Below are 10,751 nucleotides of genomic sequence, written 5' to 3' on the forward strand. Positions count from 1 at the left end.
GATAGGTTACGATAACTAGCAAAATAAAAATCAAGACAATGTTACTTATAGTATATTCCTAATAAAATAAACTTAAGCCAATAATTATGTACATAAGAAATAGGAGTGAGCCTCCTCCACCATTCAATAAGATCAAGTCTGTTCTTTATCCCAGCATCAATTCCTGCATTAATTCCTAATACTGCAATTCTTTCAATACCTAAAAATTAGAAAACCTTATACTTAAGATACCATGTCAATGAAACAAAAAACTACAATACAATATAGGAGCAGAACTAGGATATTTGGTCCATCAAGTCTGCTCTGCCATTTCATCTTGGCTTATTCATTTTCCCTCTCAGCCCCAATCTCCTGCCTTCTCCCACACCCCACCCCCCATATACCTTCGTTTCCTGACTAATCAATAATCTATTAATCTCTACCTTAAATATGATGAATGACTTGGCCTCCATAGCTGCCTACAGCAACAAATTCCAGAGATTCACCATTATCCGGCTGAAGAAATTTATCCCTATCTCTGTTTTAAAAGAACACCCCTTTATTCTGAGGCTGTGTCCTCTGGTCTTAGACTTCCCCACCATAGGAAACATCCTTTCCGCATCCACTCTAATGAGGCCATTTAACATTTGATAGATTTGAAGGAGGGTCACCCTTCATTCGTCTGAAATCCTGTGAGTAGATGCCCAGAGCCAACAAACATTCCTCATATGACAAGGCTTTCAATCCCAGAATCATTTTTGTAGACTTCCTTTGAAACCTCTCTAATGTCAACACATCCTTTCTTAGATCAGGGGCCCAAAACTGTTCACAATACTCCAAATGAGACCTTACCAGTACTTTATACAGCATCAGCATTGCTTTTACATTCTAGTCCTCTTGAAATGAATGCTAACATTGAAATTGCTTTTCTCTCCACCAACTCAACTTGCAAATTAGGGAATCCTGCGCAAGTACTCCCTTGTCCCTTTGCACATCTGATTTTTGAATTTTCTCTCACTTTAGAAAGTAGTCTGTGCTTTTATTTCTTCCACCAAAGTGCATGGCCATACACTTCCCAACACTATATTCCATCTACCACTTCTTTACCCGTTATCCTAATCCAAGTCCTTCTTCAGCCTCTCTATTTCCTAAAAACTACCTGCCCCTTCACCTATCGTATTGTCTGCAAATTTGGTCAAAAAAAAACATCAATTCCATCATCCAAATCATTGACCTATAACATAAAAAGAAGCAGTCCCAACACAGTTCCCTGTGGAAAACCACTGGTCAATGGCTGAAAAAGCTCAATTTATCACTATTCTTTGCCTCCAGTCAGTTAGCCAATGCTCTATCCTTGCTAATATCTTACCTATAATAGCATAGGCTCTTAACTTGCTAAGAAGCCTCATGTATGGCACCTTGTCAAAGGCCTTCTGAAAATCCAAGTACACAACATCTGCCAATTCTCCTTTGTCTATCCTGCTTGTTATTTCTTCAAAGAAATCCAAAAGTTTTGTCAGGCAAGATTTTCCCTAAAGGAAACTATGCTGACTATAGCCTATTTTATCACATGCCTCCAACTACCCCAATGAAGAATCATATGCAGAATTAAAAGGGATAAAACCTAACTGACTTATTGGCAGCTTGAAAAGTTGTGCTGTGAGAATAATGTATGAACAAGGAATATTCCTCTTATTTGGAATATGTCTTGCACTTCCCTCATTTTTCACAGAAACTCCAGCCATTGCTGCTCTGCTGTCCTTCCTGCCAGTGTCTTTCCAGTCAATCTTGGCCAGTGCATGAGAAAGTTGCACTGTGTATCCTTATCAAAGCATGTATGTGATAACGGATGTATAATAGCAGCCCCTGACAGTACTCAGGTGCTCACTTGATTTGCAGATCTTCCCGAGCTCTGTGAGCGGGGCTCTGTAGTTCCACTGAGGTCAGACTAATTGGCCTATAATTTTCTTTCTTCCGCCTGTCTCCCTTCTTGAAGAGAGAGTAGAGTGACACTTACAATTTTCCAGTCCTCCAGAACCATTCCAGAATCTAGTGATACTTGAAAGATTATTACTAATGCCTTCACAATTTCTTCAGTGATCTCTTTTGGAACCCTAGGACATAAACCATCTGGTTCAGGTGACCTTCAGACCTTTCAGTTTCCCAACAACCTTCTTCCTAATCATGGTAACTTCATACACTACTGCCCCCCGATAGTCTCAAACTTCCAGCATACTGCTACTGTCTTCCACAGTAAAGAATGATATAAAATGCTTATTCAGTTTGTCTCCTCTTTCCTTGTCCCCAATTACTAACTCTCCAACATCATTTTCCAGCAATCCAACATTTACACACACCTCTCTTTCACACTGAAGATCTGAAGAAACTTTTGGTAACCTCTTTAATATTATTGGCTAGTTTATTTTCTTATTCCATCTTTTCCTTCTTTATTACTTTTTTAGTTGCCTTCTGCTGGTTTATAAAAGATTTCATTCCTCTAACCTCCCACTAATTTTTGCTCTATTACATGTCCCCTCATATATATTTATTATAGATTGTTCCCAGAAATTCCAGCCATTGCTGCTCTGCCATCATCCCTGCTCGTGTTCCTATCCAATCACTTTTGGACAGCTTTTCTCTCATGCCTCTGTGTAATTCCCTTTAATGCACTATAATATACATCTGATTTTGGCTTCTCCTCTCAAATTGCATGTTGAATTCGATCATATATGAACATTGTCCTCTAAGGTTTCCTTAACCTTAAGCTCTCTTCTCAATTCCGGTTCATTGCACAACACCCAGTCCAGAATATCTGATTCTCTAGTGGGCTCAAGCACAGCTGCTCAATAAAGTCATCCCGCAGGCATTCTAGAAATCCCTCCTCTTGAGATCCAGCACCAACCTGGGTTTCCCAATTTACCTGCATCCCATGACAATCATAACATTGTCCTTTTGACATACATTTTCTATCTCCCATTGTAATTTGTAGAGCACATTTTTACTATCATTTGGGAGTCTGCATATCACTCCCATCAAACACCTACATCACCTCTTTCTAATAATTTGATTTTATTTTTCCAACAGAGCCACACTACCCCCTCTGCTACCTCCCCGACTTTTTGATACAATATGTATCATCAGACGTTAAGTTCCCAGCTATATTCTTCTTTCAGCCATGATTCAGAGATGCTCACTACATCATACATGCCACTTTGTAACTGCACTAAAAGTACTAAATAAAAAAATCATCCTCTGGATGATATATTAACGGTGTACACTCAATGGCTATTTTATTAGGTACACCTGTACACCCACTCACCAATGCAAGTAGCCAATCAGTCAATCATGTATCAGCAACTCAATGCATAAAAGCATATAGACATGATCAAGAAGTTCAGCTGTTGTTCAAGACAAACATCAGAATGGAGAAGAAATGTAATCTAAGTGATTTTGACCATGGAATGATTGTTGATGTCAGATGGGGAGGGTTTGAGCATCTCAGGAACTGCTTATCTCCTGGTAGTTTCATGCACAACTATCTCGAAAGTTTACAGAGAATGATATGAAAAACAAAAAAAATGCAGTGAGCAGGAGATCTGTGCAAAAATGCTTTGTTGATGAGAGATTATAGGAGAATGGCCAGATTGGTTCAAGTTGACAGGAAGATGACAGTAACTCAAATAATAGTGGTATGCAGAAGCGCACCTCTGAACTCGTAACATATTGAACCTTGAGCAACACACACAAAATGCTGAAGCAACTCAGCAGGCCAGGCAGCGTCTATGTTAAAAAAAACAGTGGATGTTTCAAGTCAAAACCCTTCGACGAGACTGTATAGGCCCAAAACGTCAACTGTACTTTTTTCCATATATGCTACCTGACCTGTTGAGTTCCTCCAGAATATTGTGCGTGATGCTTACAAAGAACACATCTGCTTCTGCCTCACATCTGCATGCGATAGATGGTGAAATTTTGTTGACAGCCTCAATATAACCTGGAAATATTCCAAAGCCCGAGGGGGATAAACAAGGACCTTCACTTTGACAGCCACCAGCACCAGCCATCAGACTCACGTACTTAGGTTTTGCTCAAGAAGAATAAAGGCATGACATCACTTGAACCTGAACTTCCTGAGACACTGATCATAGAAATGACACCTCTGTATGTTCACTCTCTAGTTGGGTTGAGCTTTCTGCAAGACATGACTGATAAAACAATTTTGGGTATCAACAAATGAGTCAGCAGGCCCCTGCTATTCCTGAAGTCACCCAGCCCATTCCTCCTGCAGTTTTCACGGCAATTCTCCATTAGCAGTAATCAAATCAGCCTAGAAAATGCTAACAACAGAAAATCATTTAATAAGTTAGAATAACTGATCCTGTGCAAGGCTTATTTTCCAAAAGAGCACCTATATTTACAATCGCAGCTCTCCATTTAATGCAACTTTGCTGTTGCTAAGATAAGAGAGTTTCAGAGATCTTGTAAGATGTGCATACATTATAAATTTCAAAACCTAAACTTGCTTGAAACAAGCAATTAAAACGTATACATTACCAATCTGTCACTCTGTACCTTTCACTATCCACTCCCCTACACCACCAAGCAATGTCTTTCCTTCAACTATTCAGCTTCTATTTTGATCTAACCTCAATTATATGATTGTAGACAAACCACCTGGAGCATTAGCTGCCCTTGTCACCTTTGCATCATTATCTGCCTTCTCCAAAAGATATATGCTTGGCTCGCTCCTCTCCCTTCTCTCCACTACATGTTGTCTCTTGGCAACAGTATACATAGATGGGTTCAGAATTCCGCACATTAATCTGCACTGCTTTACCTTGTGCCGTCAGAATTCTTGTCCAACATACAGACAGAAATTTGAGACTGCTCTGCCATTTAAACACGATGGCGAACTGTAACCTCAATGCAACCGTTTACCGCCTTCCCTTTCAAGAAACTTGCCATCTCTACTTTACAACTATCCTAAGGCTCTAAATACACAGAAGCCTCAGAGGAAAGGTAAAAAGACCTCGATGGAAGTTATATACAGGCCTCTAAACAGTAGCCAGAATGTGGACTTACAGTTACAACAGGAGATAGAAAACGCATCCTGTCGCAGATTGGTGATAACATATCCTCGCTGATGACCAACACTGGCGCACCTCAGGGGTGTGTGTTTAGTCCACTGTTAACTCTCTACATACACATGACTGTGTGGCTAGGCATAGCTCAAATACCATCTATAAATTTACTGACAATAAAACCATTGTTGGTAGAATCTCAGGTGGTGACGAGAGGGCATACAGGAGTGAGATATGCCAACTAGTGGAGTGGTGCCACAGTAACAACCTGGTGCTCAAGGTCAGTGAGACAAAAGAGCTGATTGTAGACTTCAGGAAGGGTAAGACAAAGGAACACATTCCAATCCTCATGGAGGGATCAGAAGTGGAGAAAATGAGCAGTTTCAAGTTCCAGGGTGTCTCTGAGGATCTAACCTGGTCCCAACATATTGATGCAGTTATAAAGAAGGCAAGGCAGCGGCTATACTTTATTAGGAGTTTAAAGAGATTTGGCATGTCAATAAATACACTCAAAAACTTCTATAGTTGTACCGTGGAAAGCAGTCTGACAGGCTGCATCACTGTCTGGTACGGGGGGGGGGGCTACTGCACAGGACCAAATGAAGCTGCAGAGCACTGTAAATATAGTCAGCTCCATCTTGTGTACTAGCCTACGAAGTACCCAGGTCATCTTCAGGGAGCGGTGTCTCAGAAAGGCAGCGTCCATTAATAAGGACCTTCTGCACCAAGGGCATGCCTTTTTCTCACTGTTACCATCAGGGAGAAGGTACAGAAGCCTGAAGGCACACACTCAGCGATTCAGAAGCAGCTTCTTCCCCTCTGCCATCCGATTCCTAAATGGACACTGAATCCTTGGACACTACCTCACTTTTTTTTAATATACAGTATTTCTGGTTTTTTGCACATTTTAAAAAAATCTATTCAATATATGTACATTTTATTTGATTTGTTTATTTATTATTATTATTTTTTCTATTCTAGATTATGTATTGCATTGAACTGCTGCTGCTAAGTTAACAAATTTCACGTCACATGCCGGTGATAATAAACTTGATTCTGATTCTGATGTTATGATAGTTGGGGGATTTCAATATGCAAGTAGATTGAGAAAATTAGGTTGGTTCTGGATCCCAAGACAGACAGTTTGTAAACCGGATACAAGATGCCTTTTTAGAGCAGCTTGTGGTTGAGCCTACTAGGGCAAAGCCCATTCTGGATTGGGTGATGTGTAATGAACCAGATTTGAGTAGGGAGCTTAAGGTAAAGAAACCCTTAGGTATAGACTTGCGAGGAATAAGCTAAAGTCAGATGCATCACTATTACAGTGGAGTAAAGGGAATTACAGGGGCATGAGAGGAACTGGCCAAAGTTGATTGGAAGGAGGCACTTGCAGGGTTGACAACAGAATAGCAATGGCTAGAGTTTCTGGGAGAAATTTGGAAAACACAGGATAGATGCATGCCAAAGGAAGTATTCTAAAGGCAGCAAGATGCATCCATAGCTGACAAGGGAAGTCAAAAACAACATAAAAGCCTTTCAATTGCCTCAGATTGGCAAGCCATATCGCTCACATATCTGATACTTTTAATTCAGACTTTTTGCCCCTTCCCTTTCAAGAGTCTTGGCCTGAAACATAGACTGTTTGCTCTTTTCCATAGATGCTGCCTGACCTGCTGAGTTCCCCCAGCATTTTGTGTGTGTTGATTTGGATTTTCAACATTTTCAGATTTTCTTGTGTTTGTGACACTATCCTTCACTTATCCTTCCAGTGAACTGGGAAAAATATGCAGAGATAAATCAGAATCAGAAAGATTCATGAAAATGGGATTTACTACTACACAGCTGCTGTAGAGTTTTCATGTGGGGTTTGATGTCATGACCTTCAAATATCTTCAACAGGGTAGCACAGTACTGCAGCAGTCAGCAAAACTCCATTACAACACCAGTTCAATTCCCACCAGTCTGTAAGGAGTTTGTACGGTCTGCCCATGCCCAGATGGGTTTCCTCTAAATCTCTAAAGTATCTCTACATAAAATAAAATCTTCTTCCTCTTAAGATAAAAGCCTGCGCTGACACTCTAAATACAACAGTGAACTTTTATGTCAATATCCAACTTGGCTAAGAGATGACGGATGAGAAATGGTCCATGTTTTCCAGGTTCTCACCATGAAGGTTTGTAGGAGGGCAGAATTATACATTACTTTGATAGAGGACACTATATCTTGCTGATGTTGAATGCAAGGACCATAATCTCATATCTATCAGTCACTCAATTTAACTACATCCCCTCCGTTATGTCTGTCACTTTGAGGCCACTCTCAATTTGGGGGAGCAACACCTCATATTCCATCTGGATAGTCTCCAACCTGATGGCATGTACTTTGATTTTCCTAATTTCCAGTAATTTCTCCCCTCTCCCTCTTTTCTCTCTATTTCTATTCCCTATTCTGGCTCCACTCTCACCCCTTCTCTTCTTACCTGCCACTGGCTCACTTCCTCCTTCCCTTTCTCCCACGGTCCACTGTCAGATTCCTTCTTCAGCCCTTTACCACTTCCACACAGCACCTCCCAGTTTCTTACTTCATCCCCCTCCTTCCCCCTCATCTGGTCTCGCCCATCATCTTCCAGTTTATACTCCTTCCTCACCCACCATCTTATTCTGGCTTTGCCTCCCATCCTTTCCAGTCCTGATGAAGGATCTCAGCCTGGAACATCAGCTGTTTATTTCCCTGCTTAGATGCTGCCTAAATTTCTGGGATCCTCCAGCATTTTGAGTGAGTTCCTCTGGATTTCCAGTATATACAGAATCCCTTGTGCTGAGGATAGAGTTTACTTGGTTAAGAAATGTAGGCGCTACAGATGAACAATTTCTTATTCATCTTGCAAAGTGCAAAGCTTGTTGGAGTGTCTTCACAGTTACCTCCTTCAAAATCCTAAAACGAGGTTGATCGAGTCAGAGTATTTATTACTGTTCCATTAATCTCTATCTACAATGCTACTTTAAAACAAAACTAATCCTTATTTCTTTGAGATGCTCCTTCATCAACCTGTTATTTTCCTAATACGTTCAGCTTTTCTGTGAAGACAGTCACAAACTACTTGCTTAATTTCGCTGTCATTTCCCCATCTCATTCGAACTCGACTACAAACAAGCGGGCAATTGATCGCTACTCGGCCGCCCGATTTCCACCTACCCGCAGACCGAAGGCCTCAGAGGCTCGAGGAGTCAGTAACATTCGCCGAGGCGGACGGGGACGGAGCGGCGGGCCGGCGGCTAAACCCCGCCGCCGGGATAAGAAAGCGCTGCCGCCGCCCGCCTGCCCACGGCGACAGCTCGAGTCCAAAACGGCCGATCTGAGCCGGTGCCAACGTTCAAACCCCGGCCCGCTCGCGCCGCCGTCGCCGCATGATGATGCACTTCCACAAACCGCCGCTCGGGTCGCCATGGAGACGGCGACTCTCCGCTGCTTCCCTCGGCATCGGCGAGGGCGTCGAAGGATGGGCCAACCAGTGAAGTAATGTACGAACATAAAATTACAGGGACGAGTCTCATAATGTCGGAAATTCTATGTGAATTTAATTCGTTTAGGCGAGTGAAACAAAATGACCCATCAGAACCCGATTTATTAGTACTGACATCTGACGTGAATTTGTTATTTTGTCACAAGAAAGTCATAAAAATTTATCAAATATGAAATACATAAATAGTGCAAAAAGAGGTTCATGAAGATCTTGCCATAAATCAACTCCTGCCTCTTTCTCCAAAATATTCACATTGAGTCTTTTACATTCTGCTAGAGGTGTAAGGGAGTTTATAGTTTCATGAAAATACTTTCTAAAGGTGACACGTCTTTGCTAAAGTATTGTGCCCAGAATATACAATACATGGGTTGAGGCCTCAATAATTTATTAGTTTAGCAACTTTATTATTTGACATAAGTTTATTATTAACAGAGCAAATTATTTCAAGGACTTTCTTGACATGTGCTTGTTGGTCCTCTGTACTCGTCTCTCCTTATTCCTGATGGTTGCAGCGCCTCTTGCAACTTCTAATAATCACAAATTCTCTGCAAATGTGACGCTGCTCTTGTCTCAGGCAAAAAATCTTGCTTTCCAAATTTGTCCAGCTTGTTGAGGTGAACTACATATACCTGTCTGGACACGCCCCCCCACCCACCCGCTGACTGCTCCTGTGGCTCCTCCCTCAGACCCCGGTAGAAAGGCGATTGGAGACACAGACCTTTCCTCAGTCTCCAGGATGTTGTGTGATAGTCACTTGCTGCTTGTGCTTTCTTCCAGCCAATAAAAGCCTACCTTAACCCATGTCTCAGAGTTATTGATGGTGCATCAATTTTATTGGCTGGAAGTTTTAAAACATGAAAAGCATTTTAGGTCCAGAAAAATTGGACATTGATCCCCAAGACTCAGAAGCAGCTCTTGCCTTTGAACTCTGGCTTGCATGCTTCCAATCATACTTGGAGGAGGTTCATGTGTCTGAGCCCGCTATTATGCACAGAATCCTCCTTTCGAGGGTCAGCCCGAAAGTTTACTCCCTTATCAGGGACCTGCCGACCTACCAAGGGGCACTGGACACCCTCAAAAGACAGTACCTGTGGCCGGTAAACACCGTCTACACAAGACATCGCTTAGCGACGCGGCGGCAGCGAACCGGCAAGTCGAGCAGGGAGTTTCTCCGAGCCCTACAGACACTCGTGCGGGCCTGTGACTGCAGGGGACTGACGGTGGAACAGCATGCGGAGCTCCTGGTATGAGATGCCTTCGTTACGGGGATAAGGTCAGTGTACGTGCGCCAACGGCTGCTGGAAAATGCCAATCTTACCTTACGGTCAGCAATTGAGATGGCCAACATGCTGGAGGCTGCTCTGCACAATGCTGACGCTGTCCAGCCGTGCGATCCCCCACCAGTTCTGTGGACGCTGTAGACCCCACCACCCACGAGCGTATCGACCTCGGCTGCTGCCACTCGCGAGTCCACAAGCTCCCCGAAACCGACCACAGCTGCTGCCAGTGGCAAGTCCGTGCAGTGTTACTTCTGTGAACTCGAAAAGCACCCCTGAAAATGCTGCCCGGCCCGAGAAGCTACCTGCTCCAGCTGCGGAAAGAAGGGCCATTTTGCCAAGGTCTGTAAGTCTGAACCACGAGCGGGGTCGAGCAGCGCCGCATGCGAGGCATGGGGGCGGCCATCTTGCCTGCCCGCCTCGTGCGAGACATGGGGGCGGCCATCTTTGTTGGTGCCACCTCGCCCCGCCTCCGACCCATGGGTGCTTACCAGGCACCAAGACGGCGGTTCAACTCTGCTCTCTGTAACCCTCGACCAAAGTGCCCCACACCAGCTTGTAAGGTCAATGATGGACATCCTGGTGGAGGGGCACAGGACTAGCTGCCCGTTTGACACGGGCAGCACTGAGAGTTTTATTCACCCGGACACAGTGCAACGCTGCGGACTTGTGACACGGCCGGTAAGCCAGAGGGTCACCATGTCTTCTGGGTCGCATTCCACAGACATCCGGGGGGGGTTGTGTAGCGACATTGGTGGTGCAGGACACAGAATATTGGGACTTTGCGCTACTGGTCATGCCTCAACTGTGCGCACCTGTGCTATTGGGGCTGGACTTCCAGAGCCACCTAAAAAGTGTGACTATGGCATATGACGGGCCCCTCCTGCCACT

General features: G+C 43.5%; 1 protein-coding gene across 4 annotated transcripts in view; it reads right to left on the reverse strand.

The window, feature by feature from the left end:
• cep112 (centrosomal protein 112) overlaps positions 1 to 8,467 on the reverse strand; it is a 526,403-nt gene extending 517,936 nt beyond the window's left edge. For all 4 annotated transcript variants that reach the window (XM_059948278.1, XM_059948276.1, XM_059948277.1 and 1 more), the window contains exon 1: positions 8,256 to 8,467. The gene's annotated coding sequence lies outside the window, so the exon portion shown is untranslated. The remainder of the gene's footprint in view (positions 1 to 8,255) is intronic.
• Between the last annotated feature and the right edge of the window lie 2,284 nt (positions 8,468 to 10,751).

The sequence above is a fragment of the Hypanus sabinus genome, chromosome 23 (genome assembly GCF_030144855.1).
Source record: "Hypanus sabinus isolate sHypSab1 chromosome 23, sHypSab1.hap1, whole genome shotgun sequence".
NCBI classification, from domain to species: Eukaryota; Metazoa; Chordata; class Chondrichthyes; order Myliobatiformes; family Dasyatidae; genus Hypanus; species Hypanus sabinus.